This window comes from Dama dama, chromosome 15 (genome assembly GCF_033118175.1).
Source record: "Dama dama isolate Ldn47 chromosome 15, ASM3311817v1, whole genome shotgun sequence".
In the NCBI taxonomy this organism is placed as follows: Eukaryota; Metazoa; Chordata; class Mammalia; order Artiodactyla; family Cervidae; genus Dama; species Dama dama.
Window position 1 is genome coordinate 92,024,721 of NC_083695.1, and position 12,470 is coordinate 92,037,190.

General features: G+C 51.1%; 2 protein-coding genes across 3 annotated transcripts in view; one reads left to right on the forward strand and one right to left on the reverse strand.

Moving 5' to 3' along the window:
• The window catches only part of INSYN2A (inhibitory synaptic factor 2A), a 60,926-nt gene extending 56,968 nt beyond the window's left edge, over positions 1-3,958 (reverse strand). Inside the window, exon 1 of the mRNA XM_061162907.1 lies at positions 3,835-3,958. The gene's annotated coding sequence lies outside the window, so the exon portion shown is untranslated. The remainder of the gene's footprint in view (positions 1-3,834) is intronic.
• The window catches only part of DOCK1 (dedicator of cytokinesis 1), a 544,913-nt gene that overhangs the window by 274,531 nt on the left and 257,912 nt on the right, over positions 1-12,470 (forward strand). The gene's annotated exons all lie outside the window — the stretch shown is intronic.

A 12,470-nucleotide genomic window follows, 5' to 3' on the forward strand; every position in this document is an offset into this window, starting at 1 on the left:
CGTGAACCTCCCTCTGCTCGTCTTTGGTGTCAATTCCTAACAGCAAGATAACACGGCACAGAGAGCTTGTCTGTGAATGTACAGTACTTGGAATAATCAGTTCAGTACTCTACAGAAGCAATATCTGCAAATGATGAATTTGAAGACTATTCTTCACAAATCCCTTAGAAACATAGTGTTGGCCGAAAGCTTTATAATTTAAAAACAAAAGTCCTTGTCCCTATTATCTGCTTTTCTGTAGTCAAGTTCATTTTCTTTCTCTCCCAGTTAGAGCTGAGAATATGCGTCCAGTAGAAAGACACAGAGCTATCAGGCTAGAGTGTTTTTGTTTTTATTTACATTATTGGTTTGTCACTTGATAACATCTTTAGCTAACTCAAAGTCCCTCAACTCATTCATTCATTGTGGTGTGAATGATGTCTATAGTATGTATGACTCAGACCCATACTGAATATTACAGTGGCTTATGGTAGAGGGGGTGTCTGAGAGAGTTTATATCAAGAATTGAATTTGGAATCCAGAAATGTCTCCCTAGGTATGTTTTTTGTAAACCTGACAGGTAAGATGCTTGGGTGGTTGGAGGCACTTCAGGGCCCCTGAACCTGAAACAGACACATTATCATATGTAGTCCAAAGGTTCAAACCTGTAATTTGTATGGCTTACTGTTTAATATGAATTGACATCTAAGTAGCGTCTTTATATGAATCCCAGCAGGATCCCCACAACGTGGCACCATATCTCTGTGTTATGTCCTTAATATATAAGAAAAATATACTTTAAAAATACACTGATAAAAATGTGTAACATCTTTATGACATTTATGTTATAGGTCAGCCCAAATATTAGATAAAGACTTATCCAAATGTTTGTATGCAAATTCCCTGGTAATAAAAGTGTTGTCATGTCATAGCAATCATACTAAATTTTGCTTTAAAATATTGAAGTCATGTTATGAAATATTAAAATCAAATATGTGAGGAGACTAAAAAGAAACTGCTTCATAAATTATGTCAGCTCATTTTGGTGGTGGGGGAATGAAGGGCTTGGAGGAATTTGTCAGGGAATTGTTGAGGAAGGAACTGTTTAACATAACCGTGCCAGTTTTGTCTGGGGGAGTCACCATCATGACCACAGTCCCCAAATGACTGTGGTTTGCCTTAAATAGGCACAACTGGTGTGGTTTCCTGAGCGCCTGATTGCTTAAGCAGCAGCCTCGCAGTGCACCTACTCAGGTACCTGGTGGGCTCGTCCAGGGCTTCACAATTCACAGTTCCAGACGACCCGGTCCCTGCCTACCTACACTGATGCTGGGCTACAGCACTGCCGCTTTGCAGTGTAGCTGTGATTTCTTTATTATTATTTCCCGAGAAGCAGCCTGTCCCCACATAAGTAATCTGCTTCTCATACAAGAGAGTTCAGTAGTTGTAGCTCTAAATGAGACAGCCATGGGTGAGAACAGACAAGAGAATACAAATGTGGAGCTAAGCGAACACATCTGTCCAACTGCTCTGCTGGGTTCAGCTCTACAGTCTGAGAATCATTTTTATTTTCTGACTGCTTATTTCATTGTGCAGGAATCTTCCTGGTACTCTGATGCCTTTCATACACACGTCTTCGATTAATTAACTTATTTACTTACAAAGTTTTTCTTTTTTTTCCCCTCTACAGAGGGAGAAATAAAAAACAGAAAATCCCTACCCTGCACATGGGGAAAACAACTGTGGCAGAACAGAGAAGCCCCCAAAGTCCAGAGTAAAAGTGCCAACTTTCCAGCTGAGGCCTGACTAACCTGTGTGGCCAGCAGTGGCTGTGTCTCAGTAGGACAATGGGACTGATTTAAGTAAAAGCTAATGTCTTAATCACACTAATAAACTCCAGTAAATCGAAAGGTAACCTCTGCTTTTCAAGGGCACCTATCTTTAAGGAGGGCTTTAAAGAAATTAAACGGGATCACCTTATCTTTGAGGAAATGATGAATTTAGTGAAGTAAAGCTCAAACTCTCTGTAGCTAACATAATTTATGCAAAATCATGCAATTAGTGATGGCTGTGCTAGACATTTTTTTTTTCTGCAAATGCGCCTGTAATAAAACCATCATGAGTAGCAGTGCCATCTAATGTAAGTAGTAAACATGGATAGTGAATTATTAATATCTGGTGAGGCATGCAAATGGCAGGACTTCCATTTTTCCTTTGAGCTAACAACACGTTCGCTAAAGCAAAAAAAAAAAAAAAAGGCAAAGATAAATATGAACTTTTCTTTGAAAAGACACATTCAACAGGAACATGAATGTAATAAATAGCACAAAATGTGAATAGTAAAACCCCAGCACTTTCCGCCTCCGCAAAGTGAAATGATGGTTATACTTTCTGCTGGGTCTGTAGCATAAGCTTAATGAGGTTAAAGTGATTTCATACGTGTACTCCTCATTGAGAATGGCCCGGGTCAGGTGATGTGGGTGGTAGTCTTCAATCAAGTCCTCAGTCGGGTAACCTTGACATCCCCCCTCTCTCTGGCAGATGGAAAGGGACCACCACCCCTACCCCACCCCCTTGTTAGTGCTTATCCAAGGAAAACCTCCCGGTGTGCTGGCTGGACCCTCCTCCTCTGAGCTGTAGTCTTGTGAAAATACCTCCTGCGTTCCCAGGCAAGGCAGGTCTGGCCCAAAGTTCCATCCCCATCTTGGCCAGTTCACCCTGGGATGCCTCCGCAGAATTTAAGCGCCTAAGCAGACAAGGTCAAATTAAAACTGCTTCACTGCTGATTCTGGTTCAGGGTCCAGCCGTCCTGCACTGACCGGCAGCGGGAGAGGGGTCAGGGCCCTTCTCTGTACATGAGCCAAACGCCCTGCTTCTAGCCCCGGTGTACTCCAGAGGCACCCCCACTCCTGGCATCCCCTTACTGCGAGCTCCATCCCCCTGTGGCATGCCTTGTGCTGAGGTCACAGGAACAGGCTCTTTATCCTGGCAGTGGAGATGCCAGCTGGGAACCCTGAGCATGAACCAGCAAGACGCAGACTCTCGTTCTTGACTTGGGGCTCCCGGCGCTGCCCCGGGCCGCGGGCCGGCCCGCGGGCTCCCTCCTCCCTCCTGCCCTGGCTCTCCAGTCGGCTGGCCCGCTCGCTCAGTCTGCAGCCTGGGTTGGTTTCTCATGCCCGTCCTGGGTCTGACTCGGGGATGCTGCACCCCCGGAAGCCCCGCGGGCGCCGACCCCGGCCCGCAGCCCCTGGAAGGTGCCAACTCTGGGCGAGCCCGGGCGCCTCGGGAGGAGACGGGCATTTCACGTGGGCATCGTGCCTTCGCGGTGCTCACGCCTCTCCTCCGCAGCCGGTGCAGAGCCCCTCCGCCCGGACTCATCCCCCCAAAGTTAATCAGCCGTACTTGCCAGCTCGCTTTAGTTTGGGAAAGACTTCAAAACCTCGAGATCGGCGCGGGCCAGGGCCGCCCCCAGCGCCCCCCGCCCCCCTCCACCACCTCCGGTTCTGCCTGGCGCGGGCTGTTGGGTGCTATAGGAGGCTGTGGCGTTTGTCTAGAACCGACATCGCAGACACACGGACCCGCTCCTCGCCGGCCGTCGCCAAAGTTGCCGGACGCCCCTCGGCCACCCGGCCCGGGCCAGAGGCAGTTGCGTAACCTCGCCCCTCGCCCCCGCCCGCCGCCCGGTCGGCTCCCGGCGGCCCCGGCCCCCGGCAGCCTGCCGAGTCCTCCGCGCAGCCCAGTCGGGGGCGCGGGGCGAGAACCCCGGGGTCGGCGCCCGTCCGGGCGGTGCTCTGGCCGCGGCCAAGCACAGCGGGCGCCGGGGCGCAGGAGCAGGGCGCGCGGGGCTCTGCTTACCTTCGGCGGCTTACAGATAAGTCGAGGTCGGTGCAACGCCTGGCTCGGGCATGTCTCGCCGCGGACCCCGGCAAGCCTGGTGCGGCACGGAGCACTCCGGGCAGGGCATCCGCGGCGAGGCTCGCCGGGCTCGCGCGGAGGAAGGCTCGGCTTCGGGGGCTTGGCCCGCCGCCCGCACCCCCCCTCCACCACCGCCGCCGCCGGCCCGGCCCGGCCGGCCCCCCGCGCCGCAGCTCACGTCCCTCCGGCCCGGCTCAGCGACGCGCGCGGCGAGGCAGCGGCTCGGCCGGCTCCGGGGACGCCCGCGCGCTTGCTCGCTCGCGGCGCGGCGGAGCCAGCCACAGCCACCCGGCGCCGTGCTCCTCCGATGTCCTCATTGACTGCGATCGTCTTCGGCGAGATCTGGGCGCCGGGGCCGGGAGGCGGGGGCGGAGAGGCGGAGGGAGCGGGAGGGAAGTCCTTGCCGCCGCCGCCGCCGCCGCCGCCGCCCCCCGGGTCCCAGCCACTCCGCCGAGCCGGGCGGCCGGAGGACGGGGCGCCGGAGCCGCTCGCCTGCCGCCTGTACGCCCGCCTGGCAGCGAGGCGGGCGGAGCCCCGGGCCCCGCGGGGCGGGGGCGGGGGCGGCGCGGGGCCGGGCCGGGGCCGCGGGCGTGGGGCGGGGGGGCCCCGGAGGGAGCCGAGCGGGCGGGAGTGCAGGGGCCCCCCCGCCCGCCGACGCCCGAGCCCCAGCCGAGGAGGAGGTGGAAGGAGCCGCCGGCGGCCGCCGCCCGCTCGCGGGGCTCCACCGCGGCGCGTCCTCGGGGTTTCTGGGCTGCAGGCGGCGCTGCGCTGCCCGGGAACTTGTTGAGCCTGCCCTGGAGCTGGAGCCGCCTCCGAGCAGCAGCTGGAGGGCGGGGACCCAGCGGTTTTTCCAGGGAGGGGGTCGCTGGGGACCCCGCGCCCAGGCTGCCAGCGGTGGCGGCCGACCGATCCGAGCGCGGTTTTGAAATCAGGAGCGCGTGGAGGGCTTAGGCGGCTGTCCCCTTCATCTGCGGATTTGCTGCCTGCCTTGGGTCCAACCTGGGGTCAGCCCCTCTAAGCGGGGACTGCCCGGCAGGCTGGTTGTAACTGGCTCGAGTACCAAAGGCAGTCCGCCCGCGGCGTCTGCTGCCCGCTGACATTCAGGAACCGGCGCCTCCGCACGAAGACCGCCACCCTCCCCCCGCCCCCCAAGTGGCGCTCACCGCCCACCTGCCAGGCCAGGGCACTTGCTGCGTTTGTTTCAGGCCAGAGTTGAGCTCACTTGGGGAAGCAAAAGGAGCTACCCCGTTCCCCCCAGATCCACCAACGAGGAGGTCTTCGGAGCTCAGAGCCGCTGGCCCAGGGGCCTCGCGGATCCCTGTGGGACCTGGTGCCCAGGCCTGGGATTAGGCAGCCAGCTAGCCGCGGACCACCCGGCTCCCTAAATTTTCTCAGGCCGGGGGCTTAAAGTTCAGTCTCTTTGAGCATACCTGAAAGTAGCCACGTTCATTAGATTTGATGTTTCTCAAGAAAGGTCAGAGAAATGGTAAACGGGAGGGCAGTGCCAGGCTGGGGGGCGGGGTGGGGGGAGAATTGGGAGGACAATCGGTGACGTCTCTTCACTCACTCAGCCCTTCAGTCTCAGCTGGTCTGCTCACACTGCTGCCTGTTCCTTCCTGAGCACCAGCTCTGTGCTGCGATTCAGGCTCTGCTGGGTCCTGGCTCGCTGAGTTGAATTGAGCCTAGGTCGGTGCTTTATGTAGTGACCGTTCTTTAGAAACCCCTTTATAGGTAATGCCTCGTCTATACCTGGATGCTTCGAGTGATGCAGATAGATACCGCACACACGGAAAACATCCTGCTTTTCCCTCCTACATTAGCACACAACTGTATAATTCTTGGCATCCAGATATGCCCGAGAAGGGAATCCTGAACCTGTGGATCCAAACTCTGTCACCGGGCTCTTTATTATCCTCTCTTAACCTAGAGTCCTCCAGTCTAATTTTCAGCTTGTTTACTTCTCTGGCTGGTAGTGTGCTGGTCGTGCTGGCTGGAGAGATTTGCCAGGTGATGTGTGCGCGGCAGGGAACCTGTAGCCCGCTGTTCTTTCTAGAAGGGAACTGATACTGAGGATGTGTGGGACTTAGGGACATTTAATGCCAGGTGGGAGGGAGCGTCGCCATGGATGCCTTCAACATAATCCTCTGGGGGTGGGCTGTAGCCACTGTGGATGCAGTAATCTCTCCAAGGATTTTGGGCAACTTTCTGTAAATTTTGCTTTATTGCTAACTCAGAAAACAGAAATCTGTCTTCCATCTCTTACACATGTCACTGTAAATAAAGCTGCCAGGAAATCCTGAAATTGTGCTGTTGGTAATGGAAAACTGAAGTTTTAGGGACCTTGAGCAAAAACAGATAAAGACAAATGCATAAATGCTTAAATGCAGGACAGAACAGAGCTACAGGTGGCAGCATGAGCTGGCCAGAACGCAGCTCTGGGGGCAGTGGTGTTGAGATCCACATGATGCGGAATTCTAGGAAGAAAATGGAAAGCTGTAACTGGCAGGTGAGAAAACCCACTTAATGTGAACAGAGGATGTAATTGAGGTTTTTTGTATCACCAAGACTGCTTTTAGTTGTTCATGACTGAAGTAGACATAGTTGTTTTTCTGAGTCTATTAAAATTATCTGGGGACTTCCCTGGCAATCTAGTGGTTGAGAATCCATGCTTCCATTGCAGGGGACATGGGTTCGATCCCTGGTCAAGGAATTAACCCTTCCCCTGGCAAAGGGGAAAATCACTACATTTTTTTGGCTGTGCTGCACAGATTAGTTCCTTGATCAGGGATCAAACCCGAAGCCCCTCTAGTGGGAACACCAGAGTTTTAGCCACTGGACCACCAAGGAAGTCCCCCAAATAGCTAAACATTTAATGTGGGATTTTCTGAAAGCAGAAGCACCTAAGAATAAAACTATTAGAAAGTACAAGACAGATGATAAGAAAATATTTGCATCTCTTTTCTTTTGCTTCCTTCTTAGATGTGTGTAGGTGCTATACAGAGAAATGCTGGCTTTTCAGCTCTAGTTTAGTAAATTCTGAGATCGCCATTTCTGTGTTAAAAAAAGCTAGGAATATAGCAGTCAAAGACATAAAAGGATGTTCCTTAGTTTTGTCCATCTGAATTCTGAACTGGAAATAACCCAAATGCTTAAAATTTGGGGGCTTTATTCAGACAGTGGAATACTATACAGCAGGAAAAAGGCTTTACTGCTTATGCATGCAGCATGAATGACCTTCACAAACCTTGTGCAGCCGAAGCCAGGCAGAACAGTGTCTCATGATTCCACTGAAACTAGGTCCAAGAGGTGAAAAATTTCCCAGTGGTGGTAGATGTCAGAAGGATGGTTATCTTTGAGCACACTAATCACACAGAGCCACACTGCCTTCTGTACATCTTGACCCAGGTGGTCGCATGGTTGTGTACTTATGGAAAAATTCATCAAGAATGCCTCCTTTCTGTCTGGGCATTATCCCCATGTCATTCCAGTATGTGCACACAAGTTCCCCAGTGATCTGTCCCTTTCATTGAACCAGCCTGTCAGTGAAATTAACTTGTATCTTCTGAAGCCTCCTTCTCTCCACAACTCAAGCCAAGAGAAAAGTCAGGTGCTGTAGGTAAGGCTCTGATTAGACTCATGTTGGAGCATCCTTCTTTGGGAGCGTGTTTTTCTAGCATTCTCCTGGACGTCTGCTTGGCTTTCAGATGCATCCGCAGCAGAGTTCACGTTGGAGATGGCTTCCCTATCTGGTCCTTTGGTGGTGTACTGTGCCTACTGGGTGAGCCTGAGTCTGTGATGGCAGGTTCTATCCTTCAGTTCTGAAGATGTGGGTACAGTTCAGCTGTGCTCAGCTCCCACAGAGGGGAGGTAACTCAGCTTGACCTAAGCCTGTAGTGAAGAGATCAGTCACATCAGGGCGTTTTTCTTTTCTCTTTCAAGAACGAGACCTAGTGCTCAAAGGGGCTGCAGCTGGACCTCGTCTTTAGCCTCGGAGACTAGTGAGAAGCCCTCTGAATGAATCCCCTTTCGTATTCTGCTCAAGCATTTACCGCCCGCTTTCAGGACTGACCTCCTGATCATAAGTGTACCCCTCTGTGTGAACGCCCCTGCGCGTGACTCTTCCCGTGTCCTGGTAGGAAAGCTGCATTTCCTTCTGGTGGGAATCAGAGCTGTGTTTCTCGAGTCCTGGTCCATGTCCCGGGGCTCTCCCCACTCCTGGTTCCCTCTCCTTCCACCATGAGCAGCTGGGGATGGAGTATTGGCCTGGATCACAATTTGGTTCCGAGAAACTGAACATCAGGCAGATGAGTTGCAATTCTTGCATCATTGTGTATCTCATTTATCTGTAGGAAATGGAATGGTTTTATTTGAAAAGAGAACAAAAGTGGTTGGAGGTTTTCTTGAACACACCACGCCAGTGAGAAGAGGTGAAGGGTGGGCACGGGCTTCTGACTCCCCTCGCCCCACTCAAGACCCCTTATGTGCAAGCTCTGCAAACCCAGAGGCTTTCTCCTCCCTCAGTTCTATCACTACCCCCTCTCCTTTAGGTGGCTGTGCTGAGAAATAAATACCCTGGACCTCATGTGGCTGACCTTCATTGGGTGGTCTAGGTGATGGGGTCTGTGGGGATTTCTCATTATCCACATCTAATCTGCTGGGAGCAGATCCCTTCCGGATGAGGAAGAAGCTAAAGGGCTTTTCTTAATCCTTGCTGGTAATGCTGGCTGCTCTTTGAGCCGCTGAAGGCAACCCCTCATAAACCAGGTAATATGCCCAGGCCGAGGAATGATACCTCTGACCAGAATTAGGTCAAGAAGGGATAAAAATGGCTTTCCCGCCTCAGTGTCTACTCTGCTAATCCACTTCACTGGTGTTAAGACTGGGCGGGACCCTTCCTTGAGCCGTCTGCCCGGCGGGCATGAGGCCTGTGGTCAGTGCCCCCGGGAGCACCTCCCCTGGGGTATCCAGTGCAGGTATTGCCTTGTTTGCCTTCTGTGCCCACCTGAGGATTCACAGAGATGGAGGAAGGAGGGGGGCAAGGAGAACACAGAATTCTCTGTCACTCTTTTCCTTCCACAAAGCCCTGTGTGACAGCAAAGGTGGGTCTCCTTAGTCACGTGCCTGCATAAGGCCACACGCCTGACGCGCTGCACAGCGTCCCCTGTTATCCTCAGAAGACAGCCAGGAGACAGATCCTCTTTCAGTCTTCTCCCAGAGGAAGAACAGACAGGTCATTTCTCCAAGGTCACACAGCTAGGAAGTGACAGAGTCTAGATTCAAATCCAGTACTGCCTGCTGCCACCGCGCTACCCTGCCCCACTCAGATTTATTCTTTTGAAATCAATTTGAGCTTTGCTCAGGGGCTTCCCAGGTGGTGCTGATGATAAAGAACCCACCCGCCAATGCAGGAGACTTAAGAGACACAGGTTCAATCCCTGGGTCGAGAAGATCCCCTGGAGGAGGAAATAGCAACCCACTCCAGTATTCTTGCCTGGAGAATCCCATGGACAGAGGAGCCTGGAGGGGCTACAGTTCTTAGGATTGCAAACAATCAGACATGACTAAAGGGACTTAGTACTAGCATGTGGGGTCACATTGAGTGTTATCTTGTTTGTACAATGCACTGGTCAGACATCATAGTCCTCCTTGAGGAGCAGCCTTGACCAGAGGAATCCATTCCCGGCCACCCCAGCTATCCATGTCCAGAGCAGGCTGTAGCCGAGCAGGCTGTAGCCTTCCAGGCTCTCATGGGATCAGCTTGGCTCCATCATGGAACATTCTGAACAGAAATGTCACCTGCTAATGGCACGCTGTCATACAGCACATCACTTGTGTAGGCTGACTGAGGCGTGCTTTTGACCAGGCATCATTTCCCCTTTACTTCTAAACTCATCTGATCACCATATCAGTTATACTTTGGAGTAAAAACAGTCTCTGAAACAGCAATACATCATAACCATCTCAAATTTGGATGGTACATTATGCTTGTCAAATGTAACTTCAATGATCTTAACCCATGCTTTCCTTGTTGGATACCGGTTATTAGAAGGATCCATCACAGCATGCATGTTCTGTATATATCACTAAAGACCATCTCAGACTCTTCCAAGGCTAAGCGTCCTGACGCTGCATTATGATGATCTTCCGGATCTATTTGCTTAGTAAGGTGGATCACGGGTGATGTGGTAGCCAGTTGCCATCCATGGGAAAGCAAGCATTTTGTTCCTTCATGCCAAACTCCCAAGTGGTAAGAGGAAGAATTTTTAAAAGCCTGTCTGCTTCTGTTGGGTGACCTCTAAGGTCACACACAGACTTTCAGTCCCGTGTTTTTCACCAACGTTTCTCTGTTTCATTTTGCCGAATCCTTGGAGAATTAAATAGGCCATTACTTTAATTCCACTGCGCTGTGGGATTGCAGAGCTCCCCGTTTCCAATTTGCCTAATTTGGCTTTTGGCACATTCTGGAGCGGCGGTAAGACTCTAGACATGCGCTGGCCTTGGAAGCCTTTCTAAGGCCTCTAAGGTTCACATCTGTTAATACTAGTGCACCTTTAACTAATGTTAAAGCAATACCTGAAAACATAACCTGGACGTATTTCTTATACAAATTAAACTTCCTGCAGGATTTAAACAGAAGAAAGACATTTTACTTATACAGGCTGTTTAGGGTTCTCTTTTTTCTAATTTTTTTTTTTTTTTTTTGAATACTGATACAGAACCCAGTGTGGTAGGTTAAAGAGTGTATGGTGAGGATGCTGTGCAGAGGATTAAGGCTGAGAGCAGTCCCTGCACCACTGACCACGGCTCCCTGGTGGGTACTCTTCCTGCCCCCAGGCCTCTGAGTTTAAAAGAGGGGAGGGGTCTTCATATCCTAGCTCACGCATTTCTTCTTTTTTTTAAACTTTTTCTTTTATATTGGAGTATAGCTGATTATTAGGCTCCCCAAGTGGTTTAGTAGTAAAGAGTCCACCTGCCAATGCAGGAGATGTGGGTTTGATCTGTGGGTCTGGAAGATTCTTTGGAGAAGGAAATGGCAACCTACTCCAGTATTCTTGCCTGGAAAATCCCATAGACAGAGGGGGCGCGAGGGCTGCGGTCCATGGGATGAAGAAGAGTCAGATGGGACTTAGCGGCTAAACAACACAGCTGCTTGACAAGGTTGTGCTGGTTTCAGGTGGACGGCAAAGGGACTCAGCCACGCATGTACATACATGTATCCGTTCTCCCCCGAAGTCCCCTCCCATCCAGGCTGCCGTGTAACATAGAGCAGAGTTCCCTGTGCCATACAGTAGGTCCTTGTTGGTTACCCACTTAAAATATAGCAGTGTGTACATGTCCCTGCCCAAATCTCTAGATATCCCTTCCCCCTTCCATCCCACTGGTGACTGTGAATTTGCCAGAACATGCATTTCCTTCCAGCTGCTGCTGTTGCTGTCACTCAGTTGTCTGACTCTTTTGCGACCCCATGGACTGTAGCCCACCAGGCTCCCCTGTCCATGGGATTTCACAGGTAAGAACATAGGAGTGGGTTGCTGTTTCCTTCTTCAGGGGATATTGCTGACCCGGGGATTGAACCCATGTCTCCTGCTTGACAGGCAGATTCTTTACCACTCAACCACCTGGAAAGGCAGGGAGGCAAATTGTACAAAGCTCTTTCTTATTGGTGTTCATTGGCTGTTTTAGAGGCTTAAAGGAAACAACTTGAAAATCAGCTTGTTTTTAAAAAAATAAAACTGAGACGTGAATTTGGAAATTCACCAAAGTTTCACCAAAAAGATGGAAGAGCATTAGTAGAGAGATCTCTTCATCAGTGTCAAGTTTTAAGGAAATCTGAACTCATTTTTACGTGTGTTCCCATCATGGACCCACTCCCCCCAACATCTAACGTCTCGGAGTTTGTTAAATGTTGGAAATGTTCACTGAGGCTTGGCGTTTCAGCAGCGGGTGAGGCTTCTCGACACTGATAGCTGAGACCGCAAATGCTCTCTCTTGGCCTCAGTTCAGCGTGTCCTCATCAGTTGTGATTTGTCCCCTCCTGGCCCATCGCATATGCTCCAGATCTCTCCCTATCTCAATGTGGCTCACCTTGCTCCATTTGATCAGCGGGAGCAAATGTAAAATTATCCCTTCATGAGGCTGTCCTGGGCTATGAGCATTGTGCCCTAAATTTCTAGTGGAAGATGAAATTCATTGATGATTTATTTTGTTTACTGAATCCGAACATGAAAATGAAGAAATTTGTTTTAATGGTATCTTCTGCCTCCTCTCTCCAGTGGAGTAAATACTGTCACATGAAAATGCTGATGATACTTCTGAGTCCCTTAAAATAAGCGTTGTGATTCATTCACACCATGAAAATAGTAGAGTCGACATCTTCACCTTCAGGTTCATCAGCTATTGGCTCTTTCCTTTTTGGTCCCTGGGTGTTAATTAGCATTTTCACTTCTGGAGGTTTCTCTGCTCCCAGCTCCACTGTGGACTAGGAATGAGGGTTCTGATGTCAAACTTTGGGTCTCGGCCCTGGGAATTCTGTGTTTGGGCTCTGCGGTTGTGGGCGAATTGTGTGAATTTGATTT